We start from the raw sequence: 24,607 nt of genomic DNA, 5'->3' as shown, positions 1-24,607 counted from the left end.
TGGGGAAATTACAACAAACTGTGCTGCTTTTCTCACTTTGTCGCTATTTGTTAACATATTTTAATAAAAGTAGGCTTGTTTTAAAGCCCTTTAATTGCTCTTTCTAATGAACCCATACATGTCTAGATAGAAAAAAATGTTTTATGTAAAGTGTGGAAATTTGTGGAAAATATTCCATTCTGTTCACTTACTGTGATTTTTTTTTCCTGTCGTCATAATTCTCGATGGATTTTTATAAATGACGCTTGTAAGTTGTATTCATGCTAATTAAAAGGCCTAACGAACCCATACATGTCTGGATAAAAAATCCTTATGTATTAAAATATTAATCTGAAGTATGTCTTGCCATTGCGCTCATTTATCCTGCTGCCTTTTCCACTGTAATATTACTGCTAGTCTTTTAATGACAACATATATATGATTTTTACTAACATTTTATTCCAAGTAGATATAAAGCCATTCAGAATTTATGACTTTTGACCCTCAGTCAGGGTAAAAAGTACCTCCTCCATCCCCTCCAACCACACTGTTAAAATTTAAATGCCTCCTGTGACCACATGTACATATCATATTAAACAACAGCTGCAAGTATATGTATAGACATAAATATATTTAAAAAATTTTGTTTCCGCATGTGAACGCAGCTTAATGAAAAGAACTTATGGCGTTGAGTTATAGTCTCAGTATATTGACATTAAATTGCAGCATAACGACTTTAAAATAGACATTTGTTTTACATAATTACATTAAGGCTCTTGTACAGTTCATTTTAGTATTGGAGAATTTATTTTTGTGGTTCGTGCAGTTGATGGTGAAGCACTGGCTGACTTTTTTCTCCTCATATCGCTTCTGTTTAACAGGATCAAGGTCTCTCTCCACCCTCAGTAACGGCCGCCGTGCAGCACGCTGCTAGTCACGTGACGTCCATTCCAGTCTCTATTTCCATGGACCGGCCAACTGACCATCGCCTTCACCCTTCCCAGCGTGTGTGTGAAACGATTTTTAACCGTTTGACTATTGACTTGACCCTGAATTTAAGTAGATGCACACATGCATTTGTTATGATATGAACATGCAGAAAACAAATTATTATTTAGCAATTTATTTTTCACTCACAATTTCAGTATGAGCATCCTGTCCTGCTTCAAAATATAAAAAACAAATTCTTTAAAAATAAATCTTTCTCTGTCGTGTTATTGCTTAACTTAAAAGTGTATAAATTAACAAAAAAAATATCATCCAAAACAATGTAACAGTGAAAGTCTGAAAAAGTAAACAATACTTACAATACTTGTCGCGCACCTTTTCCACCCAGACATTTTCCTTTTCCCATGTATTTTTGCTTTCTTTTTTTCGAGGAGGAGTAACAACGTTACAGACATTGCTGTTCGTAGGCGTATCTGCAGTGCCAGTGTCGGTGTCTGTGTCGGTATCAGCCATGCTGATTTGTTATGGTCGTCCGACGACCGTCGTCGGCTCATGATTCTCGTCCGGGATCTTCTTGCGAGCAGATGTCCCTCAACCAATGACATAAGAGTGATTCTGTATCGTCAACTCGTGTCTGTCAGCTCATTGGTGAAGAGCAGGAGAGAGGCTGGGATCAAATTTACCGTAAGTTTCCAAATAAAGCGCAAGTCAATTCCATTGACATTTTACAGACTTTTTGATTCTCACAGAAATACGGGACAAACTGCGTCCCGTTTCAGGTCAATACGGAACGCACACTTTTATTTCCAAATAAGGGACGATTCCGTTTTTCAAGGGACGGTTGGCAACCCTAGCGATGTGTCTGTTTTCCTCAATTAGTTTCTAACTTCCAGTAAGAGCAAACGTATAACTTTATGGTATAAAATATTTTATTTTTGGCAGTTAAACTTCATTTTTATAGAAATGCGAGTGGACTTAAAGTTAGCAGAACTAAATTTAGTGGCACTAAACTGGTCCACTAATGGTTTTCAAAGTTAGCTGACGAGCTAATCTGCTAATGACAAAGTTAGCTTGGCTAATTTTGCTAATTAGCTGATTAGGTCAACTGCCCATGGTTGTGGGACCCATAAAATCACACTCTGTCATGCGCTGTAAGTGCAGCGAGAAGGATCAGGAGTTTGCCATTAGAAATCACATTAGAACAATCAAACTGCAAACTCAACGCAGCTGTTTCAATTAGCCACAGGAACTAAATGTCTTGGCTCAGGTTTTCCACACCAGGAGATTGACACCAGACGTGGGCCTTCACACAGTGACACAATGGAACTGAAGTACACTGGAATGATTGTAATCATTTCCACCGATTTGTCGATATTAGTCTTGTTTAATTGTATGGAAAAGCAGGCGTCAGCCATCGGAGGATCTGGTGTAATACACTCATTTCCTCTGGAGAAACGGTCACTTGGTTTTCCAACTAACAGGTTGACGTCACCAAACGTGCACAAGGTCAAGCTTTGTGGGCCACTGTACTCTGATAATCATCACGGTCAGAGAAGCAATGTTCCATCACTTCAGCTGTCCTTCAAATGCACTTTAAAGGGGTCATATCATGAACAGTCTGAATCTACTTTTTAACACTTAAATATTGCTGACTTTCATATTAAACATCATCAAAGTTCTACATGTCTGCATGCCCACATAAGGGCGAATTTAAATCGGATGTGGCTCATTTTAGATTCTGTTCCATATGTCACTGATGTCGCTATGTGGACTCCTGCTTACTGTGAGACAGGCCCACTGAGACGGTATCCACTCAGTGTGAGAAACGCCTACATAGACTGTGGGAGAAGGACAGGGCAATTTTTTGTTTTGAAGTGAGAGGGGCATGGCAAGCAACAAAAAAACTATTGTTTTTCAGAAACTTGAAAATGCAGTATTTTTGACACACATGAGGATTTGAAAGCTGTTTTTAACTACAGACTTTAAAATCTGTTTTTAAGACACTGGTGTCCAATATTAGCTTCCTGACAGAGCGTATACAGTGACCTCTTTAAACTAGAGTGTGTAGGATTTAGTGTCCTCTACTGGTGAGGTTGCAGATTGCATTATGCCATCGCCAGTTCTGATTTTGATTCCCTTCTTTTTTCTTTTTTCTTTTTTTTTTTTGCATCTTTGTACACTGGGATTCATGTTGTCTTGCCTTTGCTTGTGATAAGCTAAATTTATTATGCTCAATTTCACAAAAAAGGCATCTCAAACTTGTTAGTCCTAACGCTAGCAACCAGTAGACAGTATATAGGGGAGCAACCATTGGTTGCTCTTGCTTTTTTCCTTCAGTCTTCCAGTCATGCTGCAAACTTTCAACAACATGATAAGTATGCCACTTTTTGGCTACTGTATCAAGATGGCAGTGCAACATGGCGGCCTCAGTGACGGGTCCTGCTCCCATATAGGTATGATAAATCTATGCTCATGCAAACATGGCAAGTCATTGCTACAGGTAATTACACAGTCATGCTCAGACTGCTGTATTCCATTTCTACCATTGGACTCATCAGGTTAAAGTAAGTAAGTAAGTAAGCTTTCTTTATATAGCACTTTTCACAGACCAAGGTCACAAAGTGCTTCACACGATATAAATAGACAATAAAAACAACACATACAAATATAGAACAATAAAATAAATTGACACTAAAATGCCAGTTTAAAAAAATGTGTCTTTAGTTGCTGTCTAAAAACATCCACAGAATCCAGTGAGCGAAGAGAACAGGGAAGCTCATTCCAGAGGCGAGGTGCCACAGCTTTAAAAGATCTGTCCCCTCGAGTTTTAAAACAAGTTCGGGGAGCCATCAGCAGGTTCTGATTGGAAGACCTCAAACTCCTGCTGGAAACATAAGGCTGGATCAGGTCCTTAATGTATTCCGGTGCCTGTCCATGTAGAGCTCTAAAGGTCAGCACGAGGATTTTGTAATTTATCCTGTAAAAAACAGGGAGCCAATGTAAAGACTTGAGGACAGGAGTAATATGCATTCTCCTGTGGGCGCGGGTAAGAAGTCGTGCAGCAGAATTTTGCACTACCTGCAGGTGGGCCAGCTCTTTCTTACTGAGGCATGTAAAGAGACTATTACAATAATCAAGTCGTGAAGAAACAAATGCATGCACAATCATCTCTAGCCACCATTTTGCGTAATTTGGAAATGTTTCGAATTTGGAAAAAACAGTTCTTAACGAGCTGCCTGGTGTGATGTTCCAAAGACATCCCTCCATCCAAAATGACACCCAGGTTACACAGGCTGCCTTTAACAGAGCTGCTCAGATTACCAAGGTGATTCTTAATGACAGACATAGCACTGTCTGGAGCTACAATCAATGTCTCAGTCTTATTAGAATTCAACTGCAGGCTGTTTTCAGTAAGCCATTCTGTAATTTTAGTGAGACAACTAATGAGAGAACAAATTTTCTGTGCTTCAGTTGTCTTAAAAGAACAGTACAGCTGCAAGTCATCGGCATACAAATGGTAGGACACATTGCAGAACTGCTGGATCAGCTTACCAAGAGGAAGGATATACAGCAGGAACAAAATCGGACCCAGGACTGAGCCCTGCGGGACACCCCACAAAAGATCAGCAGATTCAGACGTCACATTGTTCACAGAAACACTAAAAGTTCTACCAACCAAGTAAGAGCTAAACCACTCTAATACAGAACCTGACATGCCAACCGTATCCCGCAATCTATTAATCAAAATGCCATGGTCAACGGTATCGAATGCAGATGACAGATCCAATAAAACCAGCACAGAACATGTACCACTATCAGCGGCCATCATAATGTCACTAGCCACCTTCAACAGGGCAGTTTCAGTGGAATGAAACTCACGGTACCCGGACTGAAATGTGTCATAGATGTTGTTAGTCTGCAAAAATGATTTAAGTTGGACACAGACCACCTTTTCCAAGACTTTAGCCAAAAAGGGGGTCTTTGATATTGGCCTAAAGTTCTTCAGTTCCATAGAGTCCAATCCTGCGTTCTTTAGCCATGGTTCCACAACAGCATGTTTAAAAGAACAAGGAAACACACCAGTCGACAAAGACATATTGAAAATTTTAACAATACAAGGCCCAATAGAGTCAAAAACATTCATAAACAATCTAAAAGGAACTACATCCAAAATACCAGAGGTTGGTTTCATTATCTTGATGACAGATAGAATGTCCTCAATTGTAACAAGCTTAAAAGAGGTCCAGCATTGAGTGGGAGGTCCCAAATACCGGGAATCACAACAAGAGGGCAATGAGAGCAGCAAACTATCTTTTATGACTCTGACTTTGTCAATGAAGAAATTAAGGAACTCATCACTACTTGTTTTAGGAAGAACAGGAGTTACAGCAGCAGCAGGTGACACAATAGAGGTGATTGTGTCAAAGAGCACTTTGGGATTTCTCTTATTTGAGGCAATCAGCTGATAAAAATAGATAGATAGAAAACGATTTCTTACATAGGTGAGTTGGTTTGGCCTCAGTCCCCGTTGTGGCAGTGGAATGAGCAGAGACTCCTGAATCCTTCAATGGAGGCAGGGGGCGGAGCCCATCCCCCACAGTAGATGGGGAGCAACTGGTGGTGGAGGGGTGGTGGAAGGAGCATCAGGTGGAGAACTGAAAAGCAGCAAGAGGTGAGTGATACATTGAAGCTTTTAAAGGATGTGCCTGTGTCCTATTGGTTTATGGTGATTATTAACCATAAGACCTGTTAGGATTATGTTCATGGCTACAGCAATTTAGCTGATTGTGAGAAAATGAATTGTGAGTATTCTAGTAGAACTATCGCTGGGCTGCGTTTCGTTTCTGCTAATAAACTGTAAGTCGTGCACACTACAGCTTTAATTTTTAATGCTTTGAAATTCTTTAGGGGTTTTAGGGTCACCTTTATTTTGTATTCCTTATATAAAGAGCATTCAGTGGGTTTTATGTTTGACAGTTGCAACACATTTAAAAATGGGTTGCTTTGAATGCTGGTGAAAATCTAACATTTCCATATTGTAATGAGGAATCTTAGAGAAAGGAAACGAAGGACACAAGGCACAGTGCAGTAACACTGCATTTATACTAACGTTAACCAAGAGGAATATCACAATAAAATGATACAATAGGAGACAATCTCATTAAGAATCCTTGAGCTATTCTGAACTAATTATTTTGTAGCACAGTTTTAATTAAGATACTTTTGTCATTTACTCAAGGCCAAAATATGGCCGTTGGGTATTGCGAAGGCTTTGTGCATATCAGTCTGTTCTTGTGTCCGTCTATCTGTGCACAGCATAGGTCCAGTCCCAAATGTTCTTTTTGTAGCTGATCTCTTATGAACTGCATAAGGACATCTGTCATCACACTCCAGCAGTAATCTACCTTCATGTTGCAGTTCCATCCACTTTGGTAACGTTCTTCCATCACTTTAATGTCCTGATGGAAACGCTCGCCCTGCTCCTCACTTACGTCGCAAAGATTCTCGGGAAACTTGCTCAGGTGGCTGTGCAAGTAGTGCACTTTAATACTCATCCTACTCCCTAGTTCTTGCAGGCTGAGGAGAAGCTCCTCCACCATCTCTCTATAACTGTCAGCTTTCTTATTGCCAAGGACGTTACACATCACATTAGCAAATGCATTCCAAGCTTGAGCCTCAACAGTGGTCACTGTATAGTCACAAAGCAGTGGTCCTTGAAAAATGTTTTGATCTGGGGGCCCATCAAATATCCCTGCTTTATTCTTCTCATAGCTAAGGCCAGGAAAGTACGGAAGGATATTGCATTCGCTGGATAATGGTGTGTTTACACATAACGACGACAAGTCACGAATGTGATGATTTGAGGCAGAGGTGTCCAGTGTCCTCAGGAACTGTTACCTGTTACCACATGTTACGATTAATGGCACGTATTGCTGGAGAATTATCAGGAACCATTACGCACGGTCAAGAATAAGTTTCCGCATCATTAAGTTCTGTCACGTTGTGAATGAGGCGAATTGTCTCCACACACAACAATATTCATCCATCAGCTGCTGAGCAATTCAGATCGCTCCACTTTGCTCCACAGCAGAAGAACCTTGTGACTGCATGCTTAGTTGGGCTCTGTGCCATGGAGTGGTGCAGAGAGGAGGAGGAGAAGGAGAGAGCCAGATGTGTGGCTCCACGCAACTCTCGTCTCGCTCATTTTCCCAAACATCAGGCACATGCAGCAGGTGGAACACCTGCAGGAGCATGCTGAGGAGCATTGGAACAAAACTTTTAGCTAACTTGGCATCACTGTCCTTCAGCATGCTACAGCAATGAAACTGAATGCGGTGCAGCAGGGTTTAATTGTGTGCACGTCAGAGAAGAACGCTGTCACGCTCTATTAAGGACCACCACTCATAAAGACGGATCAATACGCTCAGTTGCGACCTCCATGAAATGAGGGTGGTGCATGACATTCGTGGAAGATTTTTTGACAGCCAAAAACATGCTCCACGAAAATCATACACCAACACACAGTATTAAGAAACCTATTCAGATGCATTAAGTCACGTTAAGAATGTCAGGAATGCGCCCAGAATGACACAAATATGACATTCAGAACACGTCTGTAATCAAACACAAAGTGTGGATTTTCCCCTCAGATGCTCCTGGATGAATGTCTATGGAGGAGCATGGGGCGTCTCATCAAAATGAGCCATGTCTCGCTTCCTTCCAGCTTTCGCTCACACAGCCCCTCCGACCACTGAGAGACAGGCGCATGCTAGTCTGGGTGTCCTGTGCCCCACCTTGCTGGAGGAGTTTCATTCATTCAGGAACATCTTAGGGGAAAATCCACACTTTGTGTGCTTGTGGTGTGCGATCACAGTGCAGTGTAGGCGATTACAAATTGCCCGATTTTTGATTATGACTCTGGAATTCTCACGCTTGTCTTTACTGATGGGCTGGAAGTACAGAAGCACATTGTACAGAAGCGATTACACACACACACACACACACACACACACACACACACACACACACACACACACACACACACACACACACACACACACACACACACATATAAATAAACATAGCCTGATCTTGTAATTACAAGATCTTTTCTTGTAATAACAAGATCAGTGGTTAATTTTTTTTAATCCACTGAATGCAGTTGGCAGAGTTTGAGTTTTCTTTGTTTTGTATTATCGGGGTTTTGGTTTGTTTATTCATTTGTTGGGATTTTTTCAGCTTGGGTCTGTCTGTCTCTGTTTCTCTTGTCTCTCTCTTGGTTCTTGGTGATGGGTGTTTCTCTCTCTCTCTCTCTGGCCATGCTCTACTTCTGGTGCTTTTTATTTTCACCTGTTCCTGATTTACTGATTACCACCTGGGGTTTTATAAGCTCACTGGGTGGTTTTGTTCCTTGCCAGTTTGTTGTGCCTTGTACCTTCATTCCAGCTCTGTACCTGCATTCTTGTTCCTGCCTGCCTCATAGTGTGTACCTGACCTGGCCTGTTGCCTTGACCACGCCATATTGCCTGATGATTTCTGTGCTGTTGTTTTTGTTGGACTGCCTACTCGTGTACCGACCACTGCTATCCACTTCAGTAAAGCCTTCTAAAAATCAAAGCTGTCTGCTGGAGCCGTGCATTTGTGTCCTACCATTCCTGACCATCCCGTCTGACAGCAATACTCTTCCATAGGAAAGGTTGAGCATATGTAGCCAAAACAGTCTCCAGAATGATCAAGTGCTTTGAAAAAGTGCTTCATTAGTCTAAGTTTGATGTGCAGTGGTGGTAGAGTGATGTTGTTTCCTGATCAACCAGGGGGGTTCTTTATGATATTCTTTTCTCCAGGTTTCATTGTATTTCTTGGTGGCCATTCTTTTCTTACCCAAGGCTCTTCATTGGTTCTACTGCCTCAGTAGCATAAAAAACAGGGATATTTGGTGTGAGTGACCGCCTTGTTGTCCCAATAGGAAATTTACCATTTTCAAATCCACACAGATCAACCACTGGTGATCACAATATTTCAATCTTTCAAGCACAACCTTGATGCTTGTGTGGTTCTTCTTCAGCATGACAGAGGGTCTTATAGGGATGGATCCATGCTTCCCATTATGGAGTAACACACATTTCTTAACCTTACTTGCTGGAAACAGCTATTTTTCTAGCTGTTACTAGAAAAACTACTACTTCTTGTATCAAGCACCGAATCAAAAGCTGTAGTCTTGCGCACCTCTTCGCCACCATAAACAGTATTATGCACTCACATAAATATTTACCCTAACTTTTAAGATTTATATAATTTTATTACATGACAAATTCCCATTTACTTTTTTTTTTAGATAATTTTAATACAAACCTACCAAATAAACCTTACATGATGCATATTCATTACTGTAATAAATCCTGTTTATTTGAAATGCATAATCCTCAGCTTTATGTATTTAGTATTAATAAAATATAATTATTCTAAATCAATAATAATGACAGTATTTATTTAAAATACATAAAGTATATTGTTTGAATTGCATAATAATTATGTTACCTATGCCATGTATCTTGTATATGTAACATAATTATATTTTATTAATACTAAATACATAAAGCTGAGGATTATGCATTTCAAATAAATAGGATTTATTACAGTAATGAATATGCATCATGTATGGTTTATTTGGTAGGTCTGTATTAAAATTATCTAGAAAAAGTAAATGGGAATTTGTCATGTAATAAAATTACATAAATCTTAAAAGTTAGGGTTAAATATTTCTGTGAGTGTGGGTCTTTTCACATTTCATGAACCTGGTTTAAAAACTATGCTTTTGAAGATGCTTTTGTGAGTCAAACTCATGAGTGAATGCGCAACTTTTGTGTAATCCATCAATAAGGAACATGTAGATTGCAAAAAAAATGCAATGTGATAGAAGAAATCTGACCTCAGATTCAGCACCCTAAAATAACCCTAAATCAGTTCTCAAAGTCCATACAAGATGTTTTTTGTGACCAGTCGCCATCATCATTGCCACCCAACATATCTTGCAGCAGGACCCTAACACTGGTGTGTGAATTGGTGAATGTGAGGCATCACTGTAAAGCTTTGAGCTTCTAATTCAGATGGAAAAACACTATGAATGCAGTCCATTTATTCACTCAAAAAACTGATGCATTGGATGAACTCAATTCAATTATGAGCAGGATTTGTATATAAGCCCCAACTAAATTAAATTACATTATCTTGCATGGATGTGCTTTATTTGATTTAGGGCTACATATATTTATTAGATGGAAATCTTGCACATAATTGAATTGAGTTCATCCAGTGAACCATTTTTTGAGTGTTGCTACTATAATAATAGTAATAAGGTAAGGAGGCATGCTGAAAACTGGTTATTTCTGCTCTTATAATCAAATTAGCATTTTATTGAGGATATATGACGTCAGGTGTGCGTCAGATGTGCGTCAGATGTGCTGACTTTTTGTTGAATAAACTGAAACATGAAATAATGTCCCCATATTAATTAACAAGCAGTAGTGAAGCTTTTACCTCCACCAAGGAGGTCATGTTTTCACCGGTGTTTGTCTGTCTGTTTGTTAACAGGATAACTCAAACATTTTTGAATGCATTTGAACCAAATTTGGTGGAATGATGGAAAATATATCCAGGATCAATTGATTAAAATTTGGTGGTGATCCGGATTAATCTCTGGAATATAGCATAATGTATTAGTTTGCCCTTTTGTGAATGCACATCCTCCGGTATTGATATGTGGCGTGGCGGAGGCATGCGCTCTACCGAGTGCCCTTCTAGTTAATTCATGAATTCAAAATGTGTGAACTGTCGCGTGCGCGCACTGCCAGATGCGCGTGCGCGCAGCCTCCCGTCTCTGTGGAAAGAAAAGGGTCGCGAGAGCACAATCCAGCTGTCATTCAATCAGTGTCGGCTCAAATGATGGAAGAACTGGTCCAAACGCGCGACTGGATGTAGCGCAACAGATCAACAGCTCCGCTGTTTCTCCTGCAAAGCGAGAAGATGATCGGAACCAGACTGCCGCATCCACCCGGTCCACGCGTGCGCCTGACAAAGACGTGAACAAAAGCACTCCTAGGATTCCATTTGAACCAGCAGAGGCGGATCACTTCGTGCCAAAATGACCACACCATTGTGCGTCAGAGTCGCTGTAACGGAACGGGCCAGCAGGAATTTTGGCACCGCTTTTACGCGGCCGACCACATAGTTTGACCGACGCGCTCGTTCCACGGCACAAGAGTGAGGCTGACACGGACAAAAGATGTTGAGAATATCTTACAAGTGATGCTGCGAGCGACATAAAACAGCTCCGTGGGACGTCGCGTGGAGCGAGGAGTGGAACCGACAACCAACAGCGCCATTCAAGTGTGGACCTCAGCGCGTCCAAAACCACCCCCCACCCCCCCTCCAAAATTCATCTTACATCTTAAAGCATCTTCACAGACTCGCACAGCGGTAAGACTTTATTTTTTCATTCATCCTCAGCAGTGGAACGGCATTTGTTTCATACCCGGCGGGTCGCAAAGGCAGCGTTTGGCACTAAAATGCTGAAAACAGACCTACCGCATGTCGAATTTATTATTTAGTATTAAAAACCTGCACAATTTCTCTTTATTTTGACTTGTTGCAGTAATACAAATAGACTGTGTGAACAACAAGAGGGCAACTTCTCTAAACACGCTTTTTTGGAAACAGCCGCGCCTGCGCGTAAAAATGTGGCGTCCTCGTGGATGAGCGTCACTTTCACACATTTAGAAAGTGAACCTCGTGAGCACATTTTATCGTCACTTTATTTAAACTGCTGTTTTAGTAAATGTTAGTGTTCATTTAGTACTGCAGTGAATGCATGTGGTCCAATTCAAAATAATGTTAAACGCATGCCCGTATATAGAGGGGGTTCAGGGGTTTCAACCGAACCCCCCCTGAGAATTCTGCTGATTTTTTTTCTGCTGATTTTTTCCTGATCTGGATATCAACGTTATGTATTTTCTTTTCATTGATAATAAGCAACAAGCACTAACTGTTACACAGCTATTATCACACACCCTCAAGTTTCAATTTCCTCTGCCAGAGTAATCCCTTAAATGATGAAAGGGGAAACTGCTAGATAAACTTTTCCCATGGGGGTTGAGAATTTTTGCTCCCTGGTCCCTATCCTCCTCTGATATCAAACAGATTAGTAGGCTTGTAAATACCATGTAGACACACAATTACACTTGTCTGGTTTGTAAAAGCATGTTTGTATGTATAAGCTGAGAAATAAAGGGAGCTTCTCCTTCCTGTTGCAAATACTGTAAAGGTGCAAATATTCGCGTGGGATTTATTATGCGAATTTCGTGAGTTAAACAAGGTCGCCAAATTAAATACCGCTATTTTAATACATAACGTACATATATGTACATATTCATAATGTAAACGTGAATATTAATACCGCTAAATACGAGGTCTGTTAGAAAACTAGACAAACTTTTTATTTTTTGCAAAAACTATATGGATTTGAATCATGTGCGCTTGCATCAGCCAAGCTTGAACCTTCGTGCGCATGCATGAGTTTTTTCACGCCTGTCAGTTGCGTCATTCGCAACCGACAGGCAGGTATAAAGTTTGCATTAATGTTACCTTTGTTCTTCCTGGGTGGTTCTTATGGCAACTGATCCAATCCAAAGCAAGAACTATTTGTATATAAAAATGTATTTCCTAAAATGATACATTTTGGGTTTCAAATGAAATTTATGTAGCTTTTTACCCCTCAAAATCCTGAAAAAGCTTCTGCTTCGGGGGGCTTCGCCCCCCTGAGCCCCCCACAAGGGCGTTGCCCCTCGACCCCACCGGGGGCCCTGCGGCCCACTGGACCCCCAACTCAAGGATTTGAACCTCCCCCCCTTTCACATTCCTATATACAGCCCTGAAACATATTAGTGGTAATTAATTTAACACTTTTTAAAATGGGATCATATACACGTGCTGTTGAATACTGCAGGATATACTGTGGAGGTGACGTATGAGGGTTTTTCCAGCTGGATATAAAAGCTGGAAAAGCCAAGTCAGGTGATGGTCGAGTGCAGGGGTGGACAACGAGGACCAAGACAATGCAGGTTTTCCTTGCAACCAGTCACCTCAGCAGGTGGGTTTGCTGATGAGCTTCTCCCCTTAACATAAACACCTGATCATCAATGAAATCACCTGCTGAAGTGATTGGTAGAAAGGGAAACCTGCAGTGTCTTGGCCCTTCTTGACAGATGATTGACCATCCCTGGTCTAGTGTTAAGTAGAGGTGGACAGATCGATCCTAATATCGATAATATCGATACCAACGCTGGTATTGATATTGAACAATCCTCGTGTAAAAAGAGCGATACTCAAGCTTTTTTCTCTCCTGCACGCACTGACACGCACTCAAAGTCTACTCTCTGTCTAAAGAGCAGCGCTGTGCTGTGTCACACAACATGGAGAAGCACACCCTTGTATTGTGGTTTGTCAGCCCTCTACCTGAGGAGATTTTGTTTTAAGTTGTGTTGAGTGATATTTTTTTAAACAAAAATGTTGATTATGATAAAGTATTTTGTTGTCACGTACAGTGTTTGGCAAAATTCTATCCTAGGTCTTTTGGATCCTTTGGATCTATGAAGCTTAATCAATCAATCAATCAATCAATTTTTTTTATATAGCGCCAAATCACAACAAACAGTTGCCCCAAGGCGCTTTATATTGTAAGGCAAGGCCATACAATAATTATGTAAAACCGCAATGGTCAAAAGGACCCCCTGTGAGCAAGCACTTGGCTACAGTGGGAAGGAAAAACTCCCTTTTAACAGGAAGAAACCTCCAGCAGAACCAGGCTCAGGGAGGGGCAGTCTTCTGCTGGGACTGGTTGGGGCTGAGGGAGAGAACCAGGAAAAAGACATGCTGTGGAGGGGAGCAGAGATCAATCACTAATGATTAAATGCAGAGTGGTGCATACAGAGCAAAAAGAGAAAGAAACACTCAGTGCATCATGGGAACCCCCCAGCAGTCTAAGTCTATAGCAGCATAACTAAGGGATGGTTCAGGGTCACCTGATCCAGCCCTAACTATAAGCTTTAGCAAAAAGGAAAGTTTTAAGCCTAATCTTAAAAGTAGAGAGGGTGTCTGTCTCCCTGATCTGAATTGGGAGCTGGTTCCACAGGAGAGGAGCCTGAAAGCTGAAGGCTCTGCCTCCCATTCTACTCTTAAAAACCCTAGGAACTACAAGTAAGCCTGCAGTCTGAGAGCGAAGCGCTCTATTGGGGTGATATGGTACTACGAGGTCCCTAAGATAAGATGGGACCTGATTATTCAAAACCTTATAAGTAAGAAGAAGAATTTTAAATTCTATTCTAGAATTAACAGGAAGCCAATGAAGAGAGGCCAATATGGGTGAGATATGCTCTCTCCTTCTAGTCCCCGTCAGTACTCTAGCTGCAGCATTTTGAATTAAGTGAAGGCTTTTTAGGGAACTTTTAGGACAACCTGATAATAATGAATTACAATAGTCCAGCCTAGAGGAAATAAATGCATGAATTAGTTTTTCAGCATCACTCTGAGACAAGACCTTTCTGATTTTAGAGATATTGCGTAAATGCAAAAAAGCAGTCCTACGTATTTGTTTAATATGCGCTTTGAATGACATATCCTGATCAAAAATGACTCCAAGATTTCTCACAGTATTACTAGAGGTCAGGGTAATGCCATCCAGAGTAAGGATCTGGTTAGACACCATGTTTCTAAGATTTGTGGGGCCAAGTACAATAACTTCAGTTTTATCTGAGTTTAAAAGCAGGAAATTAGAGGTCATCCATGTCTTTATGTCTGTAAGACAATCCTGCAGTTTAGCTAATTGGTGTGTGTCCTCTGGCTTCATGGATAGATAAAGCTGGGTATCATCTGCGTAACAATGAAAATTTAAGCAATACCGTCTAATAATACTGCCTAAGGGAAGCATGTATAAAGTGAATAAAATTGGTCCTAGCACAGAACCTTGTGGAACTCCATAATTAACTTTAGTCTGTGAAGAAGATTCCCCATTTACATGAACAAATTGTAATCTATTAGACAAATATGATTCAAACCACCGCAGCGCAGTGCCTTTAATACCTATGGCATGCTCTAATCTCTGTAATAAAATTTTATGGTCAACAGTATCAAAAGCAGCACTGAGGTCTAACAGAACAAGCACAGAGATGAGTCCACTGTCCGAGGCCATAAGAAGATCATTTGTAACCTTCACTAATGCTGTTTCTGTACTATGATGAATTCTAAAACCTGACTGAAACTCTTCAAATAGACCATTCCTCTGCAGATGATCAGTTAGCTGTTTTACAACTACCCTTTCAAGAATTTTTGAGAGAAAAGGAAGGTTGGAGATTGGCCTATAATTAGCTAAGATAGCTGGGTCAAGTGATGGCTTTTTAAGTAATGGTTTAATTACTGCCACCTTAAAAGCCTGTGGTACATAGCCAACTAACAAAGATAGATTGATCATATTTAAGATCGAAGCATTAAATAATGGTAGGGCTTCCTTGAGCAGCCTGGTAGGAATGGGGTCTAATAAACATGTTGATGGTTTGGATGAAGTAACTAATGAAAATAACTCAGACAGAACAATCGGAGAGAAAGAGTCTAACCAAATACCGGCATCACTGAAAGCAGCCAAAGATAACGATACGTCTTTGGGATGGTTATGAGTAGTTTTTTCTCTAATAGTTAAAATTTTGTTAGCAAAGAAAGTCATGAAGTCATTACTAGTTAAAGTTAATGGAATACTCAGCTCAATAGAGCTCTGACTCTTTGTCAGCCTGGCTACAGTGCTGAAAAGAAACCTGGGGTTGTTCTTATTTTCTTCAATTAGTGATGAGTAGAAAGATGTCCTAGCTTTACGGAGGGCTTTTTTATAGAGCAACAGACTCTTTTTCCAGGCTAAGTGAAGATCTTCTAAATTAGTGAGACGCCATTTCCTCTCCAACTTACGGGTTATCTGCTTTAAGCTACGAGTTTGTGAGTTATACCACGGAGTCAGGCACTTCTGATTTAAAGCTCTCTTTTTCAGAGGAGCTACAGCATCCAAAGTTGTCTTCAATGAGGATGTAAAACTATTGACGAGATACTCTATCTCACTTACAGAGTTTAGGTAGCTACTCTGCACTGTGTTGGTATATGGCATTAGAGAACATAAAGAAGGAATCATATCCTTAAACCTAGTTACAGCGCTTTCTGAAAGACTTCTAGTGTAATGAAACTTATTCCCCACTGCTGGGTAGTCCATCAGAGTAAATGTAAATGTTATTAAGAAATGATCAGACCGAAGGGAGTTTTCAGGGAATACTGTTAAGTCTTCTATTTCCATACCATAAGTCAGAACAAGATCTAAGATATGATTAAAGTGGTGGGTGGACTCATTTACTTTTTGAGCAAAGCCAATAGAGTCTAATAATAGATTAAATGCAGTGTTGAGGCTGTCATTCTCAGCATCTGTGTGGATGTTAAAATCGCCCACTATAATTATCTTATCTGAGCTAAGCACTAAGTCAGACAAAAGGTCTGAAAATTCACAGAGAAACTCACAGTAACGACCAGGTGGACGATAGATAATAACAAATAAAACTGTTTTTTGGGACTTCCAATTTGGATGGACAAGACTAAGAGTCAAGCTTTCAAATGAATTAAAGCTCTGTCTGGGTTTTTGATTAATTAATAAGCTGGAATGGAAGATTGCTGCTAATCCTCCGCCCCGGCCCGTGCTACGAGCATTCTGACAGTTAGTGTGACTCGGGGGTGTTGACTCATTTAAACTAACATATTCATCCTGCTGTAACCAGGTTTCTGTAAGGCAGAATAAATCAATATGTTGATCAATTATTATATCATTTACCAACAGGGACTTAGAAGAGAGAGACCTAATGTTTAATAGACCACATTTAACTGTTTTAGTCTGTGGTGCAGTTGAAGGTGCTATATTATTTTTTCTTTTTGAATTTTTATGCTTAAATAGATTTTTGCTGGTTATTGGTGGTCTGGGAGCAGGCACCGTCTCTACGGGGATGGGGTAATGAGGGGATGGCAGGGGGAGAGAAGCTGCAGAGAGGTGTGTAAGACTACAACTCTGCTTCCTGGTCCCAACCCTGGATAGTCACGGTTTGGAGGATTTAAGAAAATTGGCCAGATTTCTAGAAATGAGAGCTGCTCCATCCAAAGTGGGATGGATGCCGTCTCTCCTAACAAGACCAGGTTTTCCCCAGAAGCTTTGCCAATTATCTATGAAGCCCACCTCATTTTTTGGACACCACTCAGACAGCCAGCAATTCAGGGAGAACATGCGGCTAAACATGTCACTCCCGGTCTGATTGGGGAGGGGCCCAGAGAAAACTACAGAGTCCGACATTGTTTTTGCAAAGTTACACACCGATTTAATGTTAATTTTAGTGACCTCCGATTGGCGTAACCGGGTGTCATTACTGCTGACGTGAATTACAATCTTACCAAATTTACGCTTAGCCTTAGCCAGCAGTTTCAAATTTCCTTCAATGTCGCCTGCTCTGGCCCCCGGAAGACAATTGACTATGGTTGCTGGTGTCGCTAACTTCACATTTCGCAAAACAGAGTCGCCAATAACCAGAGTTTGATCCTCGGCGGGTGTGTCGTCGAGTGGGGAAAAACGATTAGAATTGTGAACGGGTTGGCGGTGTACACGGGGCTTCTGTTTAGAACTACGCTTCCTCCTCACAGTCACCCAGTCGGCCTGCTTTCCCGGTTGCTCGGGATCTGCCAGGGGGTAACTAACGGCGGCTAAGCTACCTTGGTCCGCACCGACTACAGGGGCCTGGCTAGCTGTAGAATTTTCCAAGGTGCGGAGCCGAGTCTCCAATTCACCCAGCCTGGCCTCCAAAGCTATGACTAAGCTACACTTATTACAAGTACCGTTACTGCTAAAGGAGGCCGAGGAATAACTAAACATTTCACACCCAGAGCAGAAAAGTGCGGGAGAGACAGGAGAAGCCGCCATGCCAAATCGGCTAAGAGCTAGTAGCTACGCTAAGCTAGCGGATTCCTAAAAACACGCAAAGTGAATAATGTGTAAATAATTTAGAGGTGATTCAGCAGGAGTGCTTTAGTTAAGGCACGTAAAGATTACACTGGGAAACAAATCGTAATCTAGATAACTAGATCAATCTAACTGCGCAGATTAAACAGCTAACAGATACAGAAAAACACCGCTGTGCTCCGGAACAGGAAGTGATACAATACCGCAGTGAGAGCCAACCACCAATAGAGGCAAGCAAGAGAGATTGATCAGCTCCAGGAAATATGAAAAAGTATCAGTATCGGTATCGATATCAGCGATACTGGGCCTGTATTTACTTGGTATCGGATCAATACCAAAATTCCCTGTATCACCCACCTCTAGTGTTAAGCGTTGGGCTTGAGACCAAAGGATCCTTAGTTCAGATCCATCTCAGGCTGGAACTCACTACAGGCACTTGAGCAAGGTCCTTAATCCCCAAGTTGTTCCCGGTGAGCACCTTGCATGGCAGCACCCTGACATCAGGGTGAATGTGAGGCGCTATTGTAAAGTACTTTGAGCTTCTGACTCAGATGGCAAAGTTCTATATAAAAGCAGTCCATATATTTTACATGACCGTCTTGAATGACTTACAACAACTACTCAGTTAAACTCATTTGTTTAGGTAGATAATATTTCTAAAACGTTGCAAACTACAACAAAAATATTGTGGTCACACCCAAAGTGTTACATGTGGTCAAATACACAATCACATTAAACTCTTGTATGCCTTTAAATCCATTGTCACTTTTAACATTTTATTTATCCGTTGTTTTGTCTTTACTCCGTTCTGAAAGCCTTTGTCTTTGAATCTTTGCAGTCTGTGTTTTGGGCACATCATTTCACTTTTTTTCATTAATATTTGTTCTGGATACAGTTTCCACATCATGTTGCTGCTGTTGGACCTCAGTGCAGTTTTTGATACAGAAGGTCAGTGTACTTTGTTTGAGGGAATTGACAATTATTTCATGGATCTTACCTGTCAGGTTAATTGCTGATATTTATTTATTTGTTTATTACTGATCCGATATTACCTGGAGAGAGTAAATCAGCAAATGCAGCGCATACAGATGAAGCGAGGACAGAGGATGAAGTGTCCATGAGCGGGGCAGATATGTGAAAAAATTGTATGTTTTATGGTAAAAGCATCCCATTTTGCACAGATATACGAGGTCTGTTAGAAAAGTATCCGACCTTTTTATTTTTTTGCAAAAACCATATGGATTTGAATCACGTGAGATTGCATCAGACAAGCTTGAACCTTCGTGCGCATGCCTGAGTTTTTTCACGCCTGTCGGTTGCATCATTCGCCTGTGAGCAGGCTTTGTGTGAGCAGTGGTCCACCCCTCTCGTCGGATTTTTATTGCAAATAAATGTCTGAACGATTTGGAGCTTTGCTGCATCAAATCTTTCCAGAAACTGTGAGAGACCTCCAGGTGGACACCATTCTGAAAATTCAGATGGCTTTCAGGGATGATTTTATGGGGATTACACAGATTAAGGAGTGTTACAGCCGGTTTAAAGACCGCCCACAGCGTCTGAGAGCGCGGCGCACTCCGAGAGCCAATCGACAGGCAGAAACCCCGCTGAAACAACCAGATCATTTCCAAAGTGAAGGCTTTGTTGATCCGGGACGTCATCTGACTTCCACAAAAAAAGGCAGAAGGCATGGACATCAGCACTTTTTCAGCACATTCCACTGTTACAGGAGTTTTTTTCATGGAAAGAGGAGTGGAGGGATGCGCCACCGTGCCGCGGCACAAAACCACCTCCATGTTGGTCTCACAGGACGGCTTTCAGATGGCTTTCAGACGGCTTATGGTCGCTTTTCAGTTGTGTGACTATCCGAGAAATTGTGAATGAGCTGGACATGCCCCAACATGTCCTGTGAGGCTTCATCATGGCGTTGCTTTGCGCCATGCGGCTCTGCCGCGACGCACAAATTTCTCCGCACGTCTGTCTCAATGTGCCGAAAAAGTGCTGATGTCCACGTCTTCTGCAATTTCTGTGGAAGTCAGACAACGTCTCGGATCAACAAAGCCTTCACTTTGGAAACGAACGGCACATTCCACTGTTACAGGAGTTTTTGTCATGGAAAGAGGAGCGGAGGGATGCACCATGGAGCCGCTCATGGCGCGGACAAAAGCACCTCCATGTTGGTCTCACAGGACGGCTTTCAGATGGCTTTCAGTCGGCTTTCGGTGGCTTTTCAGTCGTGTGACTATCCGAGAAATTGTGAATGAGCTGGACATGCCAGAACATGTCCTGTGAGGCTTCATCATGGCGTTGCTTTGTGCCATGCGGCTCTGCCGCGACGCGCGAATTTCTCCGCACATCTGTCTCAATGTGCCGAAAAAGTGCTGATGTCCACGTCTTCTGCAATTTCTGTGGAAGTCAGATGACGTCCCGGATCAACAACGCCTTCACTTTGGAAATGAACGGCACATTCCACTGTTACAGGAGTTTTTGTCATGGAAAGAGGAGCGGAGAAATTCGCGCGTCGGGACGGAGCCACATGGCGCAAAGCAACGCCATGATGAAGCCTCACAGGACATGTTCTGGCATGTCCAGCTCATTCACAATTTCTCGGATAGTCACACAACTGAAAAGCCACTGAAAGCCATCTGAAAGCCGTCCTGTGAGACCAACACGGAGGTGGTTTTGTCCCGCGCCATGAGCGGCTCCGTGGCGCATCCCTCTGCTTCTCTTTCCATGACAAAAACTCCTGTAACAGTGGAATGTGCTGAAAAAGTGCTGATGTCCATGCCTTCTGCCTTTTTTTGTGGAAGTCAGACGACGTCCTGGATCAACAAAGCCTTCACTTTGGAAATGATCTGGTTGTTTCAGCGGGGTGTCAGCCTGTTGATCGGCGCTCAGAGTGCTCCGCGCTCTCAGCCGCTGTGGGCGGTCTTTAAACCGGCTGTAACACTCCTGTAAACCCCATAAAATCTTCCCTGAAAGCCATCTGAATTTTCCGAATGGTGTCCACCTGGAGGTCTCTCACAGTTTCTGGAAAAATTTGATGTAGCAAAGCTCCAAATCGTTCAGACATTTTATTCGCAATAAAAATCCGACGAGAGGGGTGGCCCACTGCTCACACAAAGCCTGCTCACAGGTGAATGACGCAACTGACAGGCGTGAAAAAACTCACGCATGCGCACGAAGGTTCAAGCTTGGCTGATGCAATCTCACGTGATTCAAATCCATATGGTTTTTAAAAAAAATAAAAAGGTCGGATACTTTTCTAACAGACCTCGTATAATAAAAAAATATCATGCCAAGCTCAATTTTTTTTAAATCAATGTAATTGTAGTTGGAATGGATTTGGTGTGGAAGAAAATACAGTAAACAACACTTAATTTCCATCTGTATGACATTTAGTAATATAAACAGAACATTTAGAAGATAGGTAGCAAATCTTGGATTTTGCTTTTTATTCTCAGGGGAAAGAAACTGAGGATGGCATGATATCTATTTTTTATACAGTACAATCTGCAAAATTTGGTGCTTTTACCATAAAACGGAACAATCATTTCCCATATCTGCACCATTTTTATTATTATTATTTGGCTGGAATTGGATATGCCGAGTTCTTTGACTGCCTTCCTAGCCACAAGTTCATATTTCATTGTGTATGAAAAGAAATGCTGCCGCCACTCAGAGCGGTTAACCTGCAGAACGTCATTCACCATGATGAGAAACCGTTTCATTGTGCTGCCTGCCTTTGAAATATTCCATATTGGTTTCCGTGTGGAGCATTTTGTCAACACCACACAGTGATACATCACATATGAAGGGCTACGATGAGTCTCTTCGAAAAATCCTCCCATTTATGGGAAGTCTGCAGGTGATGGATCTGGAATGCAAATACTTTGTGCTGCTGACTGATGCTTACTTTCGTCCTAACATATGGATGCCGTATATTTTTTCACCGATTATTCTTTGCAGAGTTGCCAACAGACCCTCATCTATGCTGATTTTTTTCTTCTTCTTTATGTCCAGAAAGTGCAGTTTTAACTTGTAATATCCTTGGCTACTATACATTTCTCATCTCACTGTCCTGACTTATTATCCATCATCACCACCAACACTGTGATTTTTCTCCCAGAGATTTGGGAGAGGATGAGGCGTTGAACTGGTACATTCCCGCTCAGAAAGAGAGATGAGTAGCAGATTCCATGTGGCAGCACAGAGATGCTCCATCACTTCAGTTAGTATCACCACCAATGTGCTGTCTTCCTTTCATTTAAAATACTGCATGTTCTGTATTATTACAGTGCAGAAACTCTGGACCTGGCAAATAAAAGTGATAAATTGTTCACAAGTGCTAAAAGATGCTCTGAAAAAGTTTGAAAAGTACACCTAGCCTGCTGGCTGATAACTTTCTTTAGAAAGCAAAATTCTCATATTTATACAAAAAGTCAAATTTGCACAATCAAATGATAAATTCTGAGGGTAATTAAGTGCTGTAGGACAAAATTTATGTTGAATGATTGAATTAGATCAAGAATAGAAAGGCATTTTGTTCCAAAGCATATAAATAAATAAATATTCATGTGTGTGTGTGCATATATCTATCCATCTATTTTATGCATGTATCCTTTCACAGACAAAGGATAACACAAAAAATGACATCAATGTGTGATAATCAGGCATCGCACAGAAATGTACTTTGTGCAGAAAAGCACAGAACTGTGACACACCTGAAACACATGGAGACATTTATTTATAAAGAAACTATTAATGCTTTAAATATGCTGACGTTTACAAGGAATGTTTTGTTTTTATTCTATGCACAAGGAGGCGCTATTTTGTGCATTTGAAGGATGCAATCCACAGAGCACAGTTAGTAAATCAACATGCACTTTTTCTTTGCACATTTTAACATGTAAACCTTTAATAAATCAGGCCCTAAATCAGAAAGTCATTGCCTGATTTTTTTTTTTATGTATTCAGATTTTTCTAAATGGCTGATTAGAGATTTCATTTCTTTACATGAACAGTAAAACAAAACATTTTAGTATGATTTACAATAACAGCACACAGTTTATTAAATTATAGCATTTTGCATTGTTATTTAAATCATGAGTTTATTTCTGTCCTCAGCATTGGATCAGCCGATATCAAGCCGTTATATCGGCCACATCTGAGAGAGTGGATTCTCAATATGACTCGTTTCCAACATTAAAAGAAACTGTGTTAATATTCAAACATCTCACGTGCATTCCACATGTCAGAAGTATGCTATTATTTAAATGATTTTTACATCTAATTCATTTATAATATAATCAGGCATTTATAATTATAATTATGAGCAGAAATGTCTTGGGGGATGTGTTTAACTCTGCTCCATGCTTTACAAGCAGCTATTTGGAATAATCCGAGTAATTCTCCTCATATTCTGCCCTCGCTTTTTTTTTTTTAAAGTCAAGACAGATAGCCGAAATGTTCATACTGTTAGGCTCCACATAAAAAAAAAAAAAAAATGATACCACCTATCATGACTTGTCAGAGTTCAAAAACGAGCTTTTGGTAAATTGTGCACAGTGGATGGTTTGAAGAAAACGTTCTGGACAATTCCTTCCAGCAGCTTTTCGTGAACTGGCTCTGTGCAACGTGAAACCTTCAGGTATTATGTCTGTATCTTCTTCAGCAGACGTGCGTGCGCCACCAGCTTTAATCCTCGGAGAGCGGTGCACAGAGGGGAAAATGTGTCTTTATGGGGCGACCAGCTCGTCTGGATTCCCTCTGCTTGACATTGTGTACATTACGAAGCTTTACGACATTAAAGCGCACGCAGAGTGAAGGTGCCTGTACTCTGTAATTATGACTGTAGTTGTTAGAGGTCATCAAACATTAAATAAACACTGAGTTTATTTTGTTTTTATTATTCGATACTAATGTTTAGTCTCTGCATGTTTATTTCTGTGTGTATTTAGAGGAGTGGTGCCAAACCTTTGTCCTTCCTGGGTGGTCATCTTCATAAAAGGTACAACAAGCCTCGCCAAGAAACTGACAAACAAGCTTGTTTCAAACTGTATGTAATGTCAAAACCCCGCGTGATGAGGGAGACAGAGAGATGGAAGATGTCTGCTTTAACGACATTCGTACAAAATCCTGTCTGCAGGGTTATGTGGGCTTGTGACTTAAAATCCGTGAAAGAATCACAAAATAACGGTTTATTTCTCAAATTTTGTAAATTTCTGTCCCAAAACAGTTTCTCGGTCAGGGACCTTATTCACTCCATATCGCCAACGCTCTCTTTTTCTTCTGTAGAGGTGTGACCATGTTATTTGAATTTTAGAATGGAAATGCTGTGAACCAGAACCACCATGACAACACGGGCCAAGGATGCAGTTGGGCAGATTTGCAGTGTTTGTTTAGCTCTGGATGGGAGGATCAGGGGTGGTGGCCAAGTGGTTAAGTGCACTTGGTTTAACCCTCTGAGGTCTGAGGGGATTTTTTGGACAGTTCAGTCACCTGGCATAAATATTTTATTATTGCTGTTAAAAGCTCTCCCTGCATCCCACAATGAAGTTTGATGTATCTTTTTTTCAGGACAACCTGTACTTTCAGAATATATAT

At 41.0% G+C, this 24,607-nt stretch overlaps 1 protein-coding gene across 1 annotated transcript in view; it reads left to right on the top strand.

Annotated features, from left to right (window-relative positions):
* The first annotated feature begins 11,275 nt into the window (after positions 1 to 11,275).
* LOC117528390 (gap junction gamma-1 protein-like) overlaps positions 11,276 to 24,607 on the top strand; it is a 160,468-nt gene continuing 147,136 nt past the window's right edge. The window contains exon 1 of the mRNA XM_034191023.1: positions 11,276 to 11,403. The gene's annotated coding sequence lies outside the window, so the exon portion shown is untranslated. The remainder of the gene's footprint in view (positions 11,404 to 24,607) is intronic.

The sequence above is a fragment of the Thalassophryne amazonica genome, chromosome 16 (assembly GCF_902500255.1).
Source record: "Thalassophryne amazonica chromosome 16, fThaAma1.1, whole genome shotgun sequence".
NCBI lineage: Eukaryota > Metazoa > Chordata > Actinopteri > Batrachoidiformes > Batrachoididae > Thalassophryne > Thalassophryne amazonica.
The sequence above is the reverse complement of the archived record's forward strand: the minus strand, read 5'-3'. Positions and strand labels throughout refer to the sequence as shown.